This window comes from Miscanthus floridulus, chromosome 9, assembly GCF_019320115.1.
Source record: "Miscanthus floridulus cultivar M001 chromosome 9, ASM1932011v1, whole genome shotgun sequence".
NCBI classification, from domain to species: Eukaryota; Viridiplantae; Streptophyta; class Magnoliopsida; order Poales; family Poaceae; genus Miscanthus; species Miscanthus floridulus.
Window position 1 is genome coordinate 22,459,966 of NC_089588.1, and position 23,886 is coordinate 22,483,851.

Sequence of the window (23,886 nt, forward strand, 5' to 3'; positions counted from 1 at the left end):
TGATCCTTGCTTGAGAGATCTGAATTCTTCCTGCTTTAGTTCCACTAGTCCATCAGGAATATGGTATGATCGGAAACTATCCTTAAATTCCTGCCAAGTGATATCAGGAGCATTGTTGGGACGTCCAAACTGGAATGATTCCCACCAATCCTGAGCAGCTCCTTGGAGTTGCCCGGAAGCATACAACACTTTCTCCAGGTTGTTGCATTGTGCTATGTTCAGTTGTTTCTCCACAGCACGCAACCAGTCATCGGCCTCCATAGGGTCTGTGGCATGTGTGAACACCGGTGGACGACCTTTCATAAACTCTCCACGCTTATCTCTAACCTGGACAGGCGGTGGACCTCTTGCAGGTTCATTGTCCAAGCGCTGCATCATAGCTTGCATCAGCTGCGCTTGCATTCCCAAAATCTGCTCCATGGTCACAGGTGGCGGTGGTGGATTCATAAGAGCATCACGCCCACGACCACGGCCTCTGCCTCTTCCTCCTCTTGCGGCCATCTGTTTTCCAACAAATGTGCAAAATTTAGAGATTTTTCCAATTATAGAGAGCTTACAAGAGATAAGAACAATGCTAAAAATTTTCTGGGCAAGATTCAAATTCAGCAGTTCAGTAAAACTGTTATAACTCGAGTTTCAGAGATCCAACAGAGGTGCTCCAAGATTTGTTAGAAAGCTTAGGACATCAGCTACAACTTTCATTTAGACCACTTTTACAGATTCGAACTCGCACATAGCCAAAAATAGAGCTAAACCGAAACTGTTTTGAGTTCCAGACAGCGCAGGAACATCAACTTGTGCCAGCTAGATCTCCCAAACCAGAATAGCTATTGACGTGATTCCAAAGACACTTGAGAGATACAGAGGTCCAGTTATCTCCACAAAAATTTCAGAATTTTTATCATCCCAGATTTCGAGTTACCAGATAAAGAACACAGGCTGCTCCAGAAATCAGCACAGCAGAGATAAGGTAAAATGATACTTCTGCATTAAGATTTCATTCTAAATTTAAAGTTCCAATCTAAAGAAGTTGTGGACATGCCCACAAACTTCCAGCAACCAAGCAAAATACCAACTCAACCAAGTTCACAAATCAAACATCTAATCAACCAATTCACAAGACCAACAAGACTAAATAAGGACACAAACTAACGACGTGATAATCTAGATCAAGGCACCTAACACCTATGGAGCGGTGTCAATCATGGTGAAGGAACGGCGCTTCTTCTTGTAGATGGAAGGCTGTCCCAGCTGTGCTCGAAGTTCATCCACTTGTTTCTGCAGACGTCTCTGCGCCCTCTGAGATGCACGCAGTTCTCCTTTGACCTCATCATCCACTCCCTGCATAGCGTGGACATGCTGCACCGTTGCCTCCAGAGTTGGGTCATTCTCTGGTGGAGCCAAAACCTGTCAAACACCCTCATGATCATTTCGAGGAAGGAACCTGAAGCGATCCTCCCTCATGGCCTCGAAGCGACGACCATGGTAGTGGATGTAGGCATTCTGTGCTGCATCCTCCATGCCATCCAAAGCATGGGCTCTCCTGGCAGGGGCACTGTGGACAGTCTCCACCTCATATCCATTGATGATATCATTCCATGCGGTGACCACCAGCTCTACCTTCCAGAAGGTAGCCTCCAGTGGGTGCTTGTACTTGGCGCAGTGGTAGCTGATGGAAGCGTGCAAGTCGGGGAAGTAGTCGTCCAGCACGTGGGTGAGAAGAGTGTGGTAGTAGGCTGTCTCTGGAGCTGGCTTGAAGTAGTACTTGCACTTCCAGCCAATCTCCTCGTCCTCCACGGGGGCAGCTGGGGCGGGTGCAGGTGTAGGGGAAGTAGCCGTCGACTCCTCAGGTGTAGCTACCACAGGGTAGACGGGCACGGCGACTGGTGTAGGAGTAGGTGCAGGCGTCGGTGTAGCCATCTCCTCGTCGTCGGAGATGATCACAACCTCCCTCTCCGCCGGTGGGGCACGCGGGGTGAACATGGCACGATAACCGGCGGTGCTGAGTCGAGCAGTCTTCGGATTATGAGACATCTATAGATTTAAAGTGAGATAGAAATTAGAATCAACAATTTTAAATAATAGATTAAGGTATGAAAAGCATAAATGTTTTAATAAAATAACAAGGATAAGTCAGTAAGCAAGAAACCAGAGGAGCAAAGCTGCTAAAACGATCTTTTTTTAACTAGGCTTGCGTCCTACAGTCAACCTGGCTCTGATACCAATTTGTCACACCCAATTTTAAGGATAAAATTGAATGCACTAAACTCGTGTGTGCCCAGGAATCAATCACACACACAAGCTGACAAATTACAATAGTATCATCACAGTGTCATAACATCAGAGCTATAATAGAACTTAGTCTCATACATCACAGCGGAATAATAAAGATAGAATGAACTCTCGCGGCCGTCATCACAGGGAAGGTCAACTGGTTGACCACAAGCCTAATAATCCTCCGGGAAATCCTCATACCCGTTGTCATCTGTTACCCATCCGGGATTTTTATCCAAGTAAAGAAAATAAACAAGTGTAAGTACATTCCGTACTTAGCAAGCTAACATGGGGTTATAAAGCTCAAAAAGGATAGACTCTGGTTTACTGCAGTTAGCATTTTTAATAGGTCAAACTTTTATTCTCAAGTATTATCAAGTTATGCTTAAGCTCCCATTTAAACCCATAAGAACATATATCAAGGTCAGGTTTACCATATTTCATCATAGAACAACTTAATCGATCATCATCAAGTATCCAGTTATTCTGTGAGTTTTCCAGGCCGCTCGTAACCGTGAGCACGGCTGTTATAACAGTTTGTTACCCTCTGCAGAGGTGGTGCACATTCACCGCGAGTCGTGATCCCCATACGCCCGGGTTAATTACTCCCATGTCACTACCAAGGTGAGCGGGCAGGGTACACTATGAAGCCATTTCATAGGTTTCCCTAACAAGTTAGGGCCGCTAGGTTTCCTTGGCAGGCAGATGTAGGAACCCCCCTTTCCTATGGCACAAATCCATCGCGGCTATACTCATAGGAACAGAGGCAGCCCTATATCCAAAGTGGCAAGCCCCATTTGCGCCAAAAGGTAACCTCTAACTAGTTAGGAAAGATCCTATTACTGAGCTAAAGTTAGAGCCATATGACTCTCCCGGTTGCACTGTCAGTCCCAGCTTTTGCCGACAGATAAGTCCTTATGGAGGGCCGGAAGCAACATGAACGACGGTCATTTGCACTTTCGCCCTATGGAACAGTTATTATAATTCAGGTTACTCTCTTTGTTCCATAGTATCATTCATCAATATGTATATCAAGCTTAGTTAGAGCACTAGCAATCTACCCATATGCATTTAACCCATAGGAGACAAGAAACAGGATAACAATCACTAGGATGTCCTTACGGGTATCAAATTTTGACACATGCAAATGAGTAATTGCTTAAAGTGAAATAGGACATCAAGGAAGGCCCATGTTATACTTGCCTTGGTTCACAAACTCGTGCTGGTCCTGCTGGTCGTTGAAGAGTTCTTGGTCTCCAACGTTTTCCTCACCGTCTGAACGCGACCAACACGGCAACATACAACATTCCAAAAGCATTCATGCAAAGCAAATATTCCTATCATTAGAACAGTACACCAACAGTATTGAAAACAAGATAAAATGTTTGTAAAACTAATCTATGTTTCTCTACGATCACGTCAACGCGAAGTTCACGAAAAACGGAGCTAAAATGCGAAAGTTGTGATTAAAACGGGTTTTCCTATAGCCCTATATTTAATTAATTCTAATCATGAAATTAAAAAGTTCCAAACTTGACTAACAGTAGTTCTAACATGTAGCCTATGAAATTACGAAGCTAACGCGATTTGAATGGATCAATTCGGAGCTAAAACGACAATTTTATAAGCGAAACAGTTCGAATGGCATTTCTGTAAATACTGAAAGCGTACTTTTGACTTAAGCCGATGACTTTATGCTTTCAAAACAAGAATGCGTAATAGGGGAAATGCGCTTTGGACTGCGGGTTCTATTACGCAAAAACAGGAGGGCTCTTTAGCAAAACCACCCGCGAAGGGGTATCGGCCAACGGTGGCCGTTAGATCAAGATCGGACGGCCCGGAACAGATGGGAGGGAGAGAGAAAGGGGCGCCGGCGGCCGGCACAGTGACAGCCACGGCGGCGCAGCCATGGCCAGCGGCAAGGACACGCCGGAGCGCGCGGTTCCGGGGCTAGGGGCCACGGTTCGGAAATCCGGAGGCACCGGGAGAAAGCTGGGGAGAAGGGGAACTCGCGCAGGCCATCACGACGGCCGGAGGAGGAAGCCGAGGCGACGGGCGCCATGGTCGGCGGCCAAAGCTCGCGGACGCTCGCGAATAGGGCCCCAAACGGCCACGAAATACCAAATTGAAAGCACAGAGGGAAGGAGGGGAGTACGGCGAAGCTCACCGCGACTTCAAACGGAGACGAACGCGACTCGGGGACGGCGTTTCGCGCGGAGGTGAGGACGGTGGCCGGCGGAGCTCTTCCGTGCGACGGTCGTGGCCTCCGAGGCGTGAACATGAGAGAGAAAATGGAGTGGGGAGAGTAGGGGAGTGCGCGGGGGGGGGGGCTCGGCTTCTTTTTATCGAGGCCGAGGAGCGGGGCGACGCGCCCACGTCGCGAGGAGCGGGCACGGGGCGGCGGTTGTGCAGCGGCAGTTGCCTAACTGGGCGGGGCGTGCGAGGAGGAGGTGGGGGAAAGAACTGACAAGCGGGCCCGCTTAGGCAGCGACTGACGCGCGGGGAAAGGGCGCGGTGCTGGGCTGGCGCGGGGGCAGCGGTTCCGCCTGAACTGGGCTGGCCCAGGAAGGAGAATAGGAGGAGTGGAAGGAAGAGGGGGGGAGCGGGCCGTCGGGGAGCTGGGCCAGCAGGCCGAAATTCAAGAAGGAAAGGAGAAAATGATTCTTTTCTTTTTTTTTCTACACTTTTCCAAATCCATTTTTAAATTCAAATTTCAATTCTTTTTGAAATCTTTAATAAATTCCAAACATTCACCAAATGATATGCAGCAGCATGTATGCATCACTTGTAGCTAATATTATATTTGATTTTAGTTTTATAAAATTATTATTTTCCTACATTTGTATGCACACATAATTGCGTAAATAGATCAATTTAGCTATTTAAAAGAGTGCAAATTTTAGGATGTTACAGTTTATGGTATAGCCTATGATTTCCGGACAATAAAGGGCCCAAAGTTAAAGAATCTGTTTCAGAACAGAGATGTGTATTGTAGTTGTTAAGTCTATTGGCGATTGACCGTGACAATGAAGCATGCTCTATGCACTCATCTATGATGGAACAAATAAAAGTGAAAAGGATTAAAAAGTTTAAAGTTAAAGTATGAGTTGAGATCAAGGGGGAGAATGTTGGTTTGATCTCCCAACCACAGTGGCCCAACGGCCACTTGGGCCTTGACCTCGCGCCCTGATCGGGGGCGCCCAGTCCATCTATGGCTGGTGGGCCCCCGTCACACTGCGCATTAAATAGAGGTGGGGTCGGTGGCTCTCTGTACGAGGTTCGCCTGAGCCGTACGCCCCACCGAGAAACCCTACTCCGATTTAACAGAGGGGCGCAGCCAGTGATGGGAAATACCACGCCGCCACCATGCCACTGCCTCCACCACCGCCGGTCTCCACCGCTACTCCGACCGTCGCTGCCATGCGCAGATCTTCATCGATGAACCAGCAAAGGCAGGGAGCTCCTCCAACGGTCAGATGCTCTCTCTCTCTCTCTGTCTCCTACTCCCGAAGGAAGCTCCAGCTCTATTTGATTCAACTAATAAAGAAATCACCCACTGGATCCGCACCTAGATGATCTAAAGAACCTAACAGGACTATCACCACGCACCCCACCCGGTGCTGCCAGGGCAACGCAGCCCTCACCGGCCGGCGCGGTGGATCCACATCACCCTGCTAGTCCGGGACGAGGGCCACGTGACGACTCTAGCGGTCCACGACGACAACGTGCACCTCATCGGCTTCCGGAACCGACGGGGGTAGTGGTACGAGTTCGGCTTCAGCGGCGGTAGGAGCGCGCGGGTGCTCCCGGCGGAGTGGAGCTCCACCTTCCTGGAGTGCGACGTTGGCTACGGCGGCATCGTCGGAGGCGCCATGAACCTGGTAGGGCTGGGGCTCGGCAGTGGCCAGTCAGACCAAGACGATCACCATTCACCAGCAAGCGGGACTCCGGTAGTAGTAGGGATGTTTGATATAGCTCTAACTTTAACTAAAACAACTTTAGCCATGACTTCTACGGTGAAGCAACTCTGCTCTTTCTAGTTAGAAAAAGAGTTTCGTAAATATCCTTGTATTTTTTTCTTCTTTTTATTTTCTCGTTTTTCTCTAATTTTTCCCCTCCCCTTTTCTCCACCGCACGTCTCCTTTCCCAATCTCCTCTCGCAAAAAAAAACTATCACCGCAAATATTCCCAATCTCGGTCTCGTCGCTCCGCTCCGCCTTGCTCAGCAGTCAGCCCTGCGCCTCCATCACCTATTGCCGCATCAGCTGCCTCCATCTTCCAAATCCGCGCCTCACCCGCTCCAGCTTCATCCTCCCACACCGCGCCTCCGCCGCCGTCCGCCAGCATCTTACCGCGGCGCCGCCCCGAGCGTGCGACGGAGGAAGCCCACTCTGCCTCGACCATCGTCGGCCGTCGTCGAGGAGGATAGATAAGGATAGTTTGGGACGGCCCTTCAAGAACGGATGTCGGAGCCGGGTAAAGCTACTTTTTTCCAGCTCCACCTCCCGCTTCGGCTCTCTCTCTGAACAATTTCCGAGCGGAGCAGGACGAAGTTGTTGTTTTGTTTGCCGTTTGGTTGGCGGCTGGGTGAAGCCGCTCTAGAGGCTGTTGTGGGAGCGGTACTACCGAACAGACCCATAGTATTACGAGGAATGCTATATGTCACGCGTGTGTTTCTGTCGTCGGCAGCACACGAATTTTGTGGCCGCTCGATCAAGAAGCGACGGCTGGTCGCTCGCACTTGCCATGTGACGCTGTTTTAATGGGCCCACCTGAACGGTACTGTTTTGAATCGGGAGTCGCGCTTTTCCCCATTTCCGCATCACATTTCTCCTCCGGCAGCTCTCCTGGTCGGAGAAGGCGATTCGAGTGGCGACGTCGCTACTCCGCCCCTCCCCGTCTTTGTCCGTCATTTCGCCCTCACCAATCGGTGGTCGCTCGTCGTCTACCATTGCTAGAGCTCTGGAGGTACCTAGTTTGGTGCTTGCTCCCCTTGTTTCTGCGCTTGTTTGTGATTTTGGTGGGGGATTTTTGCAAGAGGGCGGCAGGGATCGATGGGGGCAGGAGATCGGAGGACCAGCACGGACGACGACGCCGTGGCACCCACGTCCACGTCCACGTCGGCGACGTCTGTGCGGGCCATGGGTGCCGTCTCTTCTTCGCGTCCGCGGGAGAGGTTGAGCGAACGGGTGCCAGTGCCAGCGGTGTTGAGACCGGCGGCGCTGCTGCTGCTACGCTCGGAGCTAGCACGGTGGTTTTTGGCATGGGATTTTTGGGTGGGGGATTTTGGAAGTAGACAGGGGCTTTGCGTTGGATTTGGGGGATTTTGGTTTGTGGCTGTGGATTTGGTTGCAGCTCCCTCTACTCCCTCTGCTCTCTGACCATGGGCGGATACAGAGGGTATTCCCCGTATTCCCAGGAATACCCAACTATTTTAGCACACTTCTATGTATATATGTGTATATACTTGTATATGTATATGTATAATGCCATATTTTGTAGTATTTTCACTCATTGAAGCCCAAAACAGTAAAAAAACAGCCTCTCAAATTGGCTCATATTTTGTAGTATTTTCACTCATTGCAGTTAAAAACAACTGATTTTTTTATTGACGTGGAAGTAGGAATACCCAAGTTTGGAATCCTGGCTCCGCCACTGTCTCTGACTCTGGATTTGGTTTGTGGCTGTGGATGTGCATGTTCTGCTAGATTAACCTCTTGCGCTCCCTCTGCTCTCTGATTGGGAATCCTATACTATGATGCAGCCTGCAGCTGACCATTTTCTTCCTCCTTGGGCTTTATTAGGTTGTGCTAACCACATAGATCTAGCAGCATAATGCAGGACTGCAAAGCACTCACTTATCAGTTTTGCTCCCTCTTTTTCTTTTTCAATAGTGGTGATGGTGATGGTGTAGTCTGAACATTAGAGTTCAGTCAATATTGTTTCTTCATCAAACAAGCAAACTGCATGGTGTGTCAGCTCTCTAGCTTTATTATCTCGAGTAGTACTCACTAGTACTAGTAGTAGTGATTTATAATTTACTCACTCTGTACAATTCTAAAGTTGAGGTCTAGGTCACTGGTATGGCCAACCCATAGCCATTGCCACTGACATAATTCTGTGTGCACATAATTGCTAGATTTGTTCTTATTGATTCTTAGTGCTTGTTTCCTTGTATGAACAATTTGTCACACACTTTTTTTATAGCAATTTCTCCTAGTTGCTTGTTTGTTATTTATAGACCCATGATCGAGGAATCAAGCTCTGCTCAGCTTAGCAACACAATTGCCTCAACTTTTCTTAGCTTCGCAATTACAACTCCCTATGGCCAGCTCAATAAGCTTTGTGCAATTCCAAGGTGCTCAACTTAAATGGATTTGCACCTCCACTAGGGATAGTTACCATTATTCGAGGCCAATTCAATATTGTAGAGAAACACCGCACACCCTAATCAGGGGGGTGACCTTCATTATATAGCCTAATAGGCTAGGGTTACAATGTATACAAGGTCAATGGGCCATTACGCCCAATATGGGCTGTATGTGTTACAATTATATTCTAACACCCTCCCTCAGTCTAAGCGGGAGTGTCACGAACACAAAGACTGGACCTAAAATCAGTAAACAACTGTACAGGTAACCCTTTGGTCATAATGTCCGCGAACTGATGAGACGATGGGACGTGGAGCACCCGGACCTGTCCCAAGGCCACTTTGTCACGAACGAAGTGAATGTCTATCTCGATGTGCTTCGTGCGACGATGATGAACTGGATTGGCAGTCATGTAGACAGCGCTGACATTGTCACAGTAGACAACCGTCGCCGAAGAGATGGGCGCATGGAGCTCCTGAAGCAACTGACGAAGCCAACAAGTCTCAGCCACAGCGTGCGCAACAGCACGATACTCAGCCTCTGCACTCAAACAAGAAACCGTGGTCTGTCGTTTGGAGGACCAAGAGACTAGGTTGTCGCCGAGGAAGACACAGTAGCCCGAAGTGGAGCGCCGAGAGTCCGGATAGCCAGCCCAATCAACATCGGAGTAGGTGGTCAAATTGTCGATGCCGCCAATGCCAATGTGAAGCCCAGTGGATAGAGTGCCCTTCACATACCGCAAGACACGCTTGAGCATCGCCAGATGAGGCTCGCGCGGGTCGTGCATGAAGAGACACACCTGCTGAACGGCGTAGGCGAGGTCTGGACGAGTCAGCGTGAGGTACTGGAGAGCACCAGCGAGGCTGCGGTATTGGGTAGCATCCTCCACCGGAGCGCCGTCCGTACCAGAGAGCTTGGCGCGAGTGTCCACAGGGGTCGCTGTAGAGTGACACTCGGTCATGCCAGCGCGCTAGAGCAGATCCACAGCGTATTGGCGCTAGGAAAGGAAGAGGCCGCCAGAGGACCGTGTGACAGAGATCCTGAGGAAGTGATGGAGATCCCCGAGATCTGTCATGGCGTCGGAGTGAAGGAGCCCGGTGATGCGCCGAAGTAGTGCGGGCGACGAAGCTGTTAGGATGATGTCGTCGACGTAGAGCAGCAAGTAGGCGATGTTGGCGCCCTCTTTGTAAATAAAGAGAGACGTGTCGGAGGTCGAAGCAGTGAAGCCAGACCGCTGGATGAAGCTGGCAAACCGCTGGTACCAGGCTCTGGGCGCCTGCTTGAGTCCGTACAAGGACTTTTGCAGGAGGCAGACATGGTCGGGAGCGGCCGAGTCGATGAAGCCGGGCGGCTGCTGACAGTAGACCGTCTCAGTCAGGTGGCCATGAAGAAAGGCATTCTTCACGTCCAGCTAATGAATCGGCCAGGAGGAAGAAGCGGCGATGCTAAGGACGACGCGGATGGTGGCCGGTTTGACAACCGGGCTGAATGTCTCGTCGTAGTCAATGTCGTATTGCTGCGAAAAACCACGGACTACCCACCTGGCTTTATGACGAGCAAGAGAGCCATCAGCACGATACTTGTGCTTAAAGACCCACTTGCCTGTGATGACATTGGCACGCAGCAGTCGAGGTACGAGGCGCCAGGTGCCATTGGCCATGAGCGCCTTGTATTCTTCGGTCATCGCCGCCCGCCAATTTGGGTCGGCCAGGGCGGCATGAGAGTTGGCGGGCAGCGGAGAAGCCAGGGGTGACGACGCCGCAGAGTAGCCGTAGCGCCTGATGGGCGGCGACAAGGAGCCCGTCCGGGATCGAGTCTCCTGTGGTGGAGGATCTGGTGCCCGCGGCACCTCTACCTGTGTCGTCTCTGGAGGAGGCGCGGCTGGCGGGATCGGTGCCGGACGACGAGTGTAGACGCGAAGAGGCCGCTGGCCGCCTCTAGGCTGTGGCAGCACGGCGGCGGTAGCTGGTGCAGCAGCGCCGGCACCTGGTGCCGGGGCCGCGGGTGTAGGGGCGGCCTGCAGGGGCGCCTGAGGGCCGGCTGAAGGAGCCGGGCGCTGGCCCTGGGACAGCCGGTAGGCAGCGCCATGCCAAAGGATGGCGAGGTCCAGCCCGACGGGGTCGTCGGCATCTTCCAAGGGCGGCGTGTGCCCAACGTCCGAGGTGGACGGAGCAGGCGCGGGGAGTAAGTCCTGTAACAGAAAATCAAAAGAATCCGGGTAGGGCTTGGAGGCCGCAAACGGAAAGTGAGTCTCATCGAAAACAACGTGGCGTGAGATGATGATCTTGCGATTGGAGAGATCAAGACACCGGTAGCCCTTCTGAGAAGGAGGGTAACCGAGGAAGACACACGCCGTGGAACGAGGAGATAATTTATGGCGAGTCGTGGCACTAAGGTTTGGGTAGCACAGGCAGCCAAAAACCCAAAGGATGGAGTAGTCGGGCATCTTGTGATGGAGGAGATGATATGGGATACCGTTATTTATGGACGAGGATGGCCGCCGGTTGAGAAGGAATACGGCGGTGGAGAGAGCTTCGACCCAATAGGAGGTAGGCATGGCGGCATGAATCAGAAGTGTTCGAACAGCATTGTTCAAAGTGCGAAGAATTCGCACAGCTTTGCCATTCTGAGCAGATGTGTAGGGGCACGAGGTGCGGAGGATGATGCCGTGGCTAGCCAGGAAGGTGGCGGTGGCAGTGTTGAGGAACTCGGTGCCATTATCTGCCTGAAAACAGCGCACAGGAAAACTGAACTGTGTGTGAGCGTAAGCAATAAACTGAACAATGTGTTCATGAACTTCGGATTTATTGCGAAGAGGAAATGTCCAACAATAATGTGTATAATCATCAACTATCACAAGATAAAATTTATAGCCAGAAATACTCGAAACTGGAGAGGTCCAGACATCACAATGAACAAGTTCGAAAGGTGCTGATGTACTAGAAACCGAACTAGCAAAAGGCAGCCTAGCATGTTTGCCGAGCTGGCAGGCATGACAGATGCGGCGAGCTGCTTTATTACACTGGATAGCTGATAGCTTAGGTAGAGTGTTGACGACGGCGGGTGCTGGATGACCAAGGCGGGAGTGCCACAGCTCCGGGGAGACGACGGCGACGTGACAGCGAGAAGGCATGGGCATGTGATGTGGAATGGTGTAGAGATCCCCGTTGCTATTGCACCGAAGGACCGTCTTGGTCTGGAGATCCTTAACAGAAAAACCAGAGGCGTCAAACTCAACTGAACAGTTATTGTCGCGAGTAAGCTGTCGAACAGATAACAGGTTACGAGTGAGTTGTGGAGCGACAAGAACATTATCAAGATGAAAAGAACGATCAGCTATTTGTATAAAAGATGTGCCACGACTAAGGACAGCAATAGATTGCCCGTTCCCGACCATAATGGAAGACAGTGGTGACGGGAGACAGGAGAGAAGAATACCGTCGTTGGAGGACATGTGGGATGTTGCTCCTCTGTCCATGAGCCAAGGGGCAGACCCCTGAACCGCCATCTGATTGAGGGCGGTAATCAAGCCGGTCTAATCCCAGACGCCTGGAGGCCCGTACGCCGGGGAACCGGCCGTGGTGGAGAACTGGGGGGGGGCGCGAAGGCAGTGTGCGCCTATGGAGGAGGCGCGGGTGGTGCACCCCACTGCTGCTGCTGAGGACCCCACTGCTGCTACTGAGGAGGCCACTGGGCGGCCCAAGGGTTGTAGCAAACCCAAGGACCGGCCAGCTGAGGAGCCTGACGGCCGCCAAAAATGCCTTGTGGCGTGCCATGCTGCTGGTTGCGCCCACTGCCGCTGCTGCTGCCACCGCTGCCATTGCCGCCGCGCCCACCTTTGCCCTTGCCCCCCTTGCCTTTGCCACCGCCCCCATGGTTGGAGGTCGCAGAAGGGGTGGACTGGCAGGATGGCGACGTGCAGGAGGAGGTGGTGGAGGCGACAAGGGCGGAGGCCAAAGCCTCCGCGCCTTCGGTGCAAAGACGAAGTTCCTTGACGTGGAGCATGTTGGTGGCAGTCTTGAAGTCGGGGAGCGGCGACATGTTGGTGATGATGTCGGCGATGGTGGCGAAGCGGGGGTGGATGCCGCACAGGAGATTGAGCACGAGCTGGGCGGGGGAGATGGCGTGACCAACCTCCCGGAGGGCATCGGCGGTGTGCTTCATCTGCTGGGCGAAGGCGTCGACGGAGAGGTCGCCCTGGGACATGGTGTGGAACTCCTGTCCGAGGACAACAGCATGAGACTCCTTGTTTGCCTGAAACAGGGCCTCGATGGAGACGTACAGGGCGCGCGCGTCTTGATCGGGCTCCTCCATGGCGAGATCGAGGACGGCGTCGTCGACGGAGCCGTACATCCAGCCACGGATGCAGGTGTCGGGCTGAGACCACGTGGGGTCAGCCGGGCGTGCGGCCTCCGTGCCATCAATGTGGCCGAGCAGCCCGTACTTGGCACAGAGGGCGGTGAAGAACGCCTTCCACTTGGAGTAGTTGGGACGCTCGAGGCTGAGGGAGATCGGGACGTGCTGCTTCACGTTGACGGAGGCATAGGCGGCATAGAAGGGAGGAGCAAGAGCATCCCCCCCATAGCGCCGGAGGAGTGGGAGCCAAGGACGCCGGAGGTGGCGGAGGCACATGACGAGGACGTCATGGCGGCAGCGGCGGCGGGGCGCAGCCTGATCGGATGCGCGGCAGGGGCGGCGCAATCGGAGCAGGGGCGCGGGCGGTGGCGCAGTTGGAGGCGAGCGCGGCCCGGTGGTGCGGTGGCGCACGCCGGCAGAGGAGGAAGCGGAAGACAGGAAAGGAAACCCAAAATTAGGGCCCTGAGACTCGTGATACCATGTAGAGAAACACCGCACACCCTAATCAGGGGGGATGACCTTCATTATATAGCCTAATAGGCTAGGGTTACAATGTATACAAGGCCAATGGGCCATTACGCCCAATATGGGCTGCATGTGTTACAATTATATTCTAACAAATATACTGTATAATACTTAGGTTAACAATTGCATGTTCTGTTTTGCTGAAACTAGTACCCAAATGACAAGTCCTTTTATCCTTTATCAAGTTGTTTGAGACATGTACTTTGGTTGCTAATTGTTACTTTATGAACTCATATTTAGTCAGTAAACTAACTGTTTCACATGTTTTGCCGCACAGCTATATTCCAACACACCTTCTGATTTTGACTTCAAACTTGAAAGGTAAACTAGTCGAAAGCCAATTTTTGTTCCTTTTTAATATTATCATTTTAATTTTTCCATGTTTCTGTAGGTTCCTTTTCTTTCACGTTATTGTCAAATTGTTATGTATAGAGATCAGTTACTTCTTAGTACTCTGTCCATGCTGATAAATTTGTGCCATTTTTTTGTGATGTTGACACATTATAGGAACAGCTGAGGGAGAAGGTCTCCTCTGCTATACTCACGTTAGGTCATCGCCATGAGCTTTGTCATCTCCTTATCTAGTGATCCTTTGTATGTTGCTGCATTGTTCATTTTGCCATTACCAAAGTGCGATGAATATTTTAAAAATGCACAGTTACAAGAAATGCACTCTCTCTGTGTGTATTTCCTTGTCGGTTGTTGTATTGGGATTGGTCGACCAAGTGACTCGACTGAATCAAGTAAAGTCGTCACCAGTTCGAGTTTGTCTCTGTAACGAAACAAATGGTGGTTGACTTGACTGAATAATACAGTATGGGAGAGTATGAGCCTCTCTTTCTAGGAGTAAGCCTATTTCTGATGCTCACTTGTTTGTTGTTTTGCAGCTCGTATCATTTTCTTGATTGTGCATCAGTTCTGCTTAGACATGGTACCTGTTGCGTGCAGTCAGCAAAATGCAGCAAATCAGTTTTGTGTGATTGACAACTGCAGAGTAGAGAATACACTAGTCCTGGTATGACACTGATAACATTCCAGCTCACTGCTCTAGTAGAACAAAGTATTTGCACATTTCAAAACTTGAGTTGTTGTAGTCTTGTTCCTGCCAATTTACACTAGGAGGCTCTGGATAGTTGATGGCATTGTTTTCATTTCAAGTGGTTGCTATATTTGTGGTTTAGTCATGAGTCTAACTGTTGTAGAACTGCATAAGATGCGTCTCAGAGACCTCTGATTTCACTTCTTGTAGTTTTGGTGCTATCAATGAACACTAGGATTCTCTGTAGGATTGGTGTTGAACTGATGTGGAAATATACACTAGGATAATATATGCTTGCTGTCATAGATTGTTACTGTTGTGTTTGGCATTGGTGATATCAGACTGCCTAACCATCCGATCTCTACCCAAGGACTACCTCCCAAGTCCACTGAAAAAATTAGTGATCTATGACTGACGAGCCAATCAATTGCTGACCAAGGCGAATGACCGTCCAAGTTGTTCTTGTGCATAGTAGTTGTATTGCTCCATTCCTATTAACCTTTCCTGTCCATGAAAACTAAAAAAATATTCAGTTAAATAATTACAAATATGAATAATGTAAATTGCAATTATAGAGCATCGCAATTGTAGTGTTGAGTATACGCAATTTGGTTGTATGAGCTTGTTATATTATTTGTGTTTTGATTTTACCCTAAAAACATTAGGTGATTCCCTACAGGTTGTCTTCAGGTGTTGATGATAATTATTCCTAAGTGTTAACTTGTGTTTCTTGCTCTCAGGACTTCTACAAATGGCAGCTCAGGTCAGGAATTATTGATCACACCTAGGATGCATTTGAAATTATCGACATTATTCTAACGCATCACTTAGGCAACCAATATTTTGTACTTGTGTGAGTATATAAACAATTGTAAAATTTTAAGTTTATTTGTGCCAATACAAATCTGGTTTTGTCATTATCTCTGTGTTTCTCTATGTGTTTCTTTTCATAGGAATGAATTAAATCTACTCACAGCATGCTTCACATGTACCACCTGTTTTGGTGTGCTGGAGCACATACGTGCCCCCTGACTTGTTTGGCAATGGCAATGCCAAGTTTCAGTTCATCAAGGAGCCCAATAGTCTATACAATGTTCACCTACAAGCACTTTGGTTAGAGTCTGTTTATCAGCCTGTCCATTTGACTTTTTCTATGCCATCAGTGGCACTGATTGGTGAAGTTTAGGCCTTGCCAACAAGAAGACCATGACACTTATCTAGCCAGTGGCAAGGAGATTGCGGTGGTCCTCTTGACAAACGAACAAAGAAGCAAAACAAGGCCACTAGCCTTTATCACAAGTCTGTAATGTGCAATGAGTTCAGCAAGATGTAATATGCCATCAATGCAATGAGTCAGTTAAGAACCAGGTTAGAACAACTCCATCCCATGCTCAATTGTAATATTTGTACTCTGACGTAGTTCTTAGATGAAGTTGATCTGGTTATAACATATCTTACAATACATATACAATAAAATTGCACTATGGAAAAGTAATAGTTGCACTAATAGCAATGTGTAATTTTCGTATTTTTTATGAATTAGATGGTTAATTGTATTTGTGTTAATAGAGTGTAGATTTGTAATCTATTGATTGTATTTCTGTGTAAGGACATACCAGGAAACTATAGAAAGAATTGTTTTTTGTTTATTTCCTTTGTGTTATAACAACTCATATTTGTGAATTATGTTTGTTGTTGGATTTTGTCATGTTTAGATTTTACTTCTTAAATGTGGTTATGCTTGAAATTATGAGTTGTTCAGGCATTGTATCAAGCCACACTTTCCCTATCTGTTAGTTTCCTGATTTTTTAAAGTCTGCTCAGGCAATGTCTCAACCAGACGCTATTGGAGCTCTCACATAGTAGCTCTAGGGACGTTGTATGGTGCGTGGTTGCTCTCTCTTCTTATTTGTACATGTCTTCCTCATCTGTTGCATCATGTATCGGATCCCCTTTCCTAATATGCCCATGTGTTTTTTGTGTGATGGCACACAAATTTTGTGTGCGTTGGATCAAGAATCGACGGCTGGTCGCGCCAACTTGCCATTTGACTCTGATTTGCCAGGCCCACCTCTGAGCGTTTGTCGACGAAATATGGTCGGCAGTCCACCGAGGGGGGTGCCCGTGGTGGTAGATTATCGGTAGGATGCGTGTAATCAGGAACCAGATGATTACAGAGACACAAGACACAAGATTTATACAGGTTCAGGCCGCCAGTATGGTGTAAAACCCTACGTCCTGTGCTCTATTATTTGTATTGATCTGGATTGAGATCTGTATGATTTGTTGTATGTGTTGTGTTGATCTAGATTGATCTGTCCTCTAGGGGACCCCTGCCTCTCCTTATATACTCTGGAGGAGGAGGGTTACAAGTAGAGTATCCCATCTGGTACTATTACAATATCTAGTACAGCTTGTAGCCTTGCGGTGCATGACTTGATCTTGCGGGCCGGGCCACCTCGGTTGGTGCGGCCCATGTACCATCTTGTGGTACCCGGGGGTTTATACCCCCACAGTGTTCTGTTTCGAATTGGGAGTCGCACCTGTCTAGTTTTCCCAATTCTCCCATCGTCTTCTCCCCTCCGACTCTCTCCTGGTCGGACGCTCTTGGAGAGGCGACCTCGTCGCTCCATCGGGCCCTGTCTCCATGCATCGCCCCGCCTTCAAAATCGGTTGCTTGCTCGTCGTCTACCATTGCTAGAGCTCTGATGTACCTGTATGCACCACTTTTCTCTCTTCATATAAAATTTGCCTCATCTTTTTCCTGATGGATGGAGATTTGAGTGGGGGGTTTTCGGATGTAACCGGGGGGATTCGAACATTCTGTTTGGCATTGATGTGTAGGTTGGATTTGTGTCGGATTTGGGGGATTTTTGGTTTGTGGCTGTGGATTTGGTTGCAGCCCAATCCTCTCTCCATCGCTTGGTGGTGCAGGTAATGTCCTCATCGCTGGCTGTGGGTGGGGCGAATGTCGTCGTGCAGGCAGCAGGTAGGGCGGAGGTTATCTGTGGCAGGAAGCGGGTGGGGCGGAGTTGTGGGTTGGGGCGCTTTCTGTACTGCTCTGAAATCTTTGGAAAAGTCCTTAAGAAACTATTACATGACTTCTGTGCTTTCTTCAGATAATTCCATGTATGTTTCAGTACTCTAATTCAGTTGTGCTTACTTCAGTTGCCATGACATGATTTAGATTTATTTTATTTTTTTCTCTCATGCCTTTTGGAGTTTATATAATTTATGTTATGCTCTATCTAGAAAAAAATTGCGATATGTGATTGTGCTTCCACGGAAAAAAAATTGTGATCTGTCCTTCCATAGAAAATAATTGTCTCTATGTGATCTATGATTTTGCTTCCATAGAAAAAAATTGTTAATGTTTATCAAACTTTTATTTCTATGCTACTTATTGTGCACAAATTATCATAAGGGTTAAAAGTCTTATGCATTCTTGTCTACTTTGAGATGATTCTTGATAGCTTTGTAATATTTTTTTATAAATATATTATTGTTTATTTGATTGTTAAAAGTTTTTAACTCCGCCTATGGTCCATCATAGCAGGTCCCAATCCCTAGTAAAGGATGTGGGTTAAAACTGTCTTTGTTTTTTTTGTTGTGTAGGCTTGAAGACCGAACAATTGGTACTATGGTGGAAAAATGTAAGTTGTTATTTCCATAGAAAAACATTGTCTCTTGTGATTTGTGATCTATGATCTGCGTTTGTTGTCGTAGGAGGCTAGAGGTAGATGAAGAGGTGGTGGGTGTTGGATGTCCATCCTATCATGGCACAAGGCAATGAAAAGTTCAGGTTATATCTCTTAACTGTGGTTGTCATCTATCTGTGGCTCCCATACTTCCAATTTATTTATTGCACATTATTTAGTAATAAACTACATACTTCAATTTTTGCAATTATGGTGCTGAATATTTGCAATTATTTGATATCTGTTATAGAGAGGACTGAGCCACCTTGTCATTGTTTTGGAGTGCATTAGTGATTTAGTCTCTGCCCACCCCAATAGGTAACATTATTTTGGTTGTTAGAGCTTGGTTAAATTGTGATATGAGATTGTGATATATGAAGGATGCTGGATGTAGAAGAAGTGGTGGGGGTTGTAGTTTTTGTTTTGTGTTTGTCATTTCTGTGATTGTGCTGCTCCTCCCCCTCTATGCTTGTGATTGTATTTATATGTGGACAATTTTTTATAAATTATCCTTCCACAGTAAAAAAAATTGTGTCTTGTAATCTGTGTTATGTCCTTGTGTTAGATGAAGGAGGGTGGATGTAGAGAAGATCTGGGGGGTTGTCAACATAGGATTTGGAAATGTATACTGGTTAGTCTAGTACATGAACTGCAAGGCTTCTTGTCATTTCTTGATCCCTTCTTGTGTTGTCAGGTCAAAATTTTGTAGCGAGTGCCCATCCATGTTGTCAGAACCTGAAAACAAAACAGATGCATAAGATATTGTTTTGATTGCCTGAAATAGTTATCAATATGTGATTGTGCTACTCCCCCCCCCCCTCTCTATCTCTCTGTGATTGTGCTAGTATGAAGGAAAAATATTGTAAATTGTCCTTCCATAGAAATAAATTGTCTCTTGTAATCTTTGATCTATGATTTGTCCTATGTGATCTGTGTTTGTGGTAGATGAAGGATGGTGGAGGTAGGACAAGATGTGGGGACTGTTGGATCTGTGATTTGTGCAAACACATTTTGCATTTTTTGTCATCTGTGGTCTTACTTTGGTCATGTTCTATTTCTCTAAACAGGTTGGTTCCATTCCATCCTAATTCGGCTGCGCCTAGGACTGGGACTGTCAGTTTGTTAGAGGTAAGCTCTTTGGATCGTCTTTGTACGTTGTGACAATTAACTAGTTGTTTTGTCCAGTTTTAGCAAAAACTGTTAGGCTAATCACTACTAGACTAGTTTCTTAATAGGGAAAAATATGTGAGCCTTTGTTCTGAAATGTTTGGTCTCATTTTCAGTAACCAAGGTGAAACACATTTGCTATAACTTTTGTATGCTGTCACAATGAACTAGTTCTTTGGAGCAGGTTCAGCAAAAACACTTAGCCTCATCACTACTAGACTAGTTTCTGATCTTAACGGGGAAAATGTGTGAGCCTTTGTGCTGAAATGTTTGCTCTGATTCTTAGTGACCTAGGTGAAAAACATATCTACTGCATGTTTTCCTTGGATGGGACCTCTGTTCTTGTTTCTTTTTTTCGTTTAGTGGCGATGGCTTTTTGGAGCCTGTGCCTCCATGCCGTTGGCCCAGCAGCATGTGGTTTAGGTGGTTCGAGCATTGTTGTGGGGCTAGTGCTGAATTGTGTGGTTAGTGTGGTGGTCATTTGTGTGGGTTTTTTTTGCTGGTGCCCCTTGATTGTTTATCAGGAACCATCGTAGCGAGCCCCATCTTGTTCTGGTTTTATGTGGCCATGTGGATGGTAGGCTGAGGGACGCTATGCTGAAATATTCTTAGGGGTTTACTGTGGACGATTAGGGCAACATTTATGTTTGCAGATGCTATGAACATGACCATTTCTCAGGTAATACTCCTGTTTTCCCAGCCCCATAAGCAGCACCTTTGTTTTCCTAGAGGTTCACCGGGACTAATTTAGTACTTTGTGCCTAGAAATTATTCTTCCACGAGTCATTTAGTACATATTTTTTTGAGGACACTAGAGGGACCGCGGCCCCTACAGACATTACATTTAGTACATATACCTAGAGCAGATTGTACTAAAAGGAAATCTAATCAGGTTAGCCTCTTGATTTGCAAACTAATGAGTTAAATTCCTTTGCACAGATTGTTTGAGATCAACAAATCAGGGATCTAACACAAGCAAGGGGTTGGATATGGAGTGTACTGACCTTGGATGATGTCGAGGTGAGTCCTACCTCCTTGGATCTGGTGATCCCCCTTTTCCCCTGCTCTGATATGGGGTTTTCACCCCTTTTTGCCCTGGTCTACATGTATTTGTTTCCTGGGCTAATGGGCCTTGGTGGGTCATTTTGTCGTCAGGTTTGTGGGCTACAACAAAGTATAAGTACAACAGATATGCAACAGATCTGCTCTATTTTTGGGTCTTGTTTCACATAGATTACAAGTACAAGTACAACTACAACTACATTTGTGTGCTACTTCCTTTAAAAATACACGATTTTTCCCCTTTATTTTTTTCGTGTGCTACTCATGGAAAAAACACATGAATTTCCTTTTGTCTGTCTGGACTCTTGTGTTGGCTAGGCTGCCAAAATTCGTGTGCTACCTTGCTATTTCCTGGAATCTGTGTGTTTTGTTGCCACAAAACACACGTGTGCTGGTTCCTTGTAAAATACACGAGTGTGAGGTAGACAGGCTCTAGTATTATTTCTCCTCATTCGTCTCCTATGCTAGGGTTATTATTTATTACACTTCTATATGTTATAGACGTCTCTCTTTTTTTGTTGCTCTTCAGGTAATACGTAATTTGTTATTGTTCAACTATAGAAAAAATTGTAAATTATTTCTTGTGAGTTATCTTTTAATTATACTAGTTGACTGTATAAAGATTCATCTGCAATTGCATGATAATTCATCAGTACCTGAAGTATAGCCGTGTGTAGCCGCTCCCTATTTAATTTATTACTACATTTATCTGTCGCCTTTATCGGCATCTGATTTTTGTTTTTGATAAACAGCAATTTTATTAGCAGCAAGATGCTGCGATGATGGTGAAGATATCACCATTTACAGAGGTTAAAGCCATCACAGAGGGACAGCTGATTACATGAGCTGCATTGGTACAGGAAAACTGCATTTCAAATGAAGTCCTATACGAAGAGTTAAAAGCCTGAGTAGCTAGGACATGTGCCGTAGTGTTCTGCGATCTTTTGACCTTGAAAATCTTAGCATTGCTACGTGACGAAAGATTGATGAAACAGTGTGTGAAACGCTTGATTTCCCGTTGTGGTGGATTGGTGTGATCACTTCCATTGAGGAAGGTCACAAGCTGTTGGTTATCCGATACTGTTGGTTGTCCGATAGGAATATCGGGCACTGGATTCCAATTGCTAAGACAATCTGAGCAGCAAGTGCCAGAGCCGCAGCTTCCGCCATTATCACAGAGGCTGAGTCCCTGGGTATGGCTTTAATATAGATGGCCGACGTCGTGCTTGATTGGTTGTTGAGGATGAACACCCCAGGCCAGCGCGTCTGGTACCATGGCGACGGAATATCATCGATAGTGTACTGAGGGTATGTATGGTGGAGGTACGTGTGAACAGGAACTAGATGGCAATAGATACACAAGATTTAAACAGGTTCAGGCCGTCAATACGATGTAATACCCTACGTCATGTGTTCTGTTGAATTGTATTATAGGCAGTGGAATAATGAGGTAATGAGATGATTTTGAGGGGTCCCCTACCTGGCTTATATAATTCGGAGGGTAGGATTACAGGTCGGTTAGATCTAAATCTAGTCGGTTACATGATTAAGCATTATAAGGAATACAATATCTTGCATATCCGATCATATCTATCTCTATCTTCAAGATTCCTTCCTGAAGCCTTGCGGTGCATGCCGAGCAGTGTCGTGCGCCGCTCGCCTTGATCTTGTGGGCTAGACCACCCCTGATGGTGTGGCCCATGTACATCATCGTGGGAACCTGGGGTTATACCCCCCACAGCTAGTCCCTGAGCGCCTTTCATCCGCTGAACAAACACCATCTTGATCAAGTCCGAACAGTTTGACTTGGAGGCGACTAGTTTAACTGGCAATCCGACCAGTCTAACTGATAATCCGATCAATGAAATTAGGTGCCAACCAGTTTAACTGGTAATCCGACCAGTGAAAATAGGTGCCGACCAATTTAACTAGTCAGCAGACCTCGGACTCACTCAAGTAAGGCTTGCCAGAAGGATGTAAGGAGCTCAAAATTAAATTTTTTAAAAACTCTTCCCCTTAGGAGAAGTGTACACACTTAGGTGCCATTTGCGATGTCAGATAATTATCATATTTGACTTAGTCAATAAAGAGGCTTAGCCCACAGGGCATTGGTACACGCACCGCAAGGTGAAGTGTATACACTTAGTCCCCGAGCCTGACAGTAGGTGAAGAAAATATCTAGTGCTAGGGTCAAAAAAACAGGAAAACCCAGAAAGCAGTCCCCAGCTTAGCCGATCACTTAGCTAGCCCCTAGCTTAGCTGTGAACCAGTTAACAAGGAGAAAATAGTACACTCACCACAAGGTGAAGTGTACACACTTAGTCCCTGAGCCTGCTAGAAGATTGAGAAAAATCTTGTAGTAGGGTCAAAGAAAAAAAATAAAAAATGTTTGTAGAAATCGAAGAGACAGAGTATTTTTAGTACTGGACCGCAAATGGATCAACGAAACCCACCCATAGTCACAGAAATCTTATCCGGTGAACAAAAATCTTATCATCGATAGTCCATCGAGGGGTATACCCACGATGGTAGATTGTATGGTGGAGGTGCGCGTGAACAAGAACTAGATGGCAACAGAGACACAAGATTTAGACAGGTTCAGGCCATCAATACGAAGTAATACCCTATGTCCTGTGTTCTGTTGGGTTATATTGTAGGCGGTGGAATAATGAGGTAATAAGATCGTCTAGGCTAAGCCTAGGGTTTGTATCTGAATGTCGACTAGGGAACTCCTGCCCCTCCTTATATCTGGAGGGGTTGGGTTATAAAGAAAGTATCATAGTCAGTTTTATGGTAGGTATTCTATTTGGATTATAATATCTATAAGAGTCCTAGTAAATCATATCTTCTACCATCTTGTGATACCCGGGGTATATCCCACACAGCTAGTCCCCGAACGTCTTGTATCCATTGAGCAACGCCATCTTGAATCAGTCCGAGCAGTTTAACTTGAAGCCGACTAGTGGAAATTAGGCATCTAACCAGTTTAACTGGTCGGCTGGCCTCGAACTTATTTAAATGAGGTTTTCCAAAAGGATGCAAGGAGCTCAAAATTAAATTTGAGATTTCTTCACCTCAGATGAAGTGTAGTCATTTAGATTCCGTTTGCGAGGTCAGATGATTATCATCCATGACTTAGTCAACAAGGAGGTTAAATCAGAAAATAAGCACTACATTCACCACTGGGTGAAGTGTAGCCAATCAGTCCCCAAGCCTGACATTAGGTGAAGAATTCACCTAGTGCTAGGGTCAAAAAATATAAGACTCCAGATGCTAGCCGACCACATAGCCAGTCCTCAGCTTAGCTGAGAACCACTAACAAGAAAAACATAGTACACTCACCGTAAGCTGAAGTGTACACACTTAGTCCCCGAGCCTGCTAGAAGATAGAGAA

General features: G+C 47.2%; 1 long non-coding RNA gene across 3 annotated transcripts; it reads left to right on the top strand.

Moving 5' to 3' along the window:
* Positions 1-13,808: 13,808 nt before the first annotated feature.
* LOC136483538 (uncharacterized) lies at positions 13,809-20,687 on the top strand. 3 transcript variants are annotated; one of them, XR_010765475.1, is made up of 8 exons: positions 13,809-13,847; positions 14,034-15,678; positions 15,752-15,933; positions 18,181-18,218; positions 18,292-18,367; positions 19,331-19,391; positions 20,370-20,450; positions 20,586-20,687. It is a non-coding gene; the product is annotated as an uncharacterized lncRNA (long non-coding RNA). The 3 variants fall into 3 exon arrangements; XR_010765474.1 differs by having other exon boundaries at positions 14,034-14,541; positions 15,729-15,933; XR_010765473.1 differs by having other exon boundaries at positions 14,034-15,933.
* Positions 20,688-23,886: the final 3,199 nt, after the last annotated feature.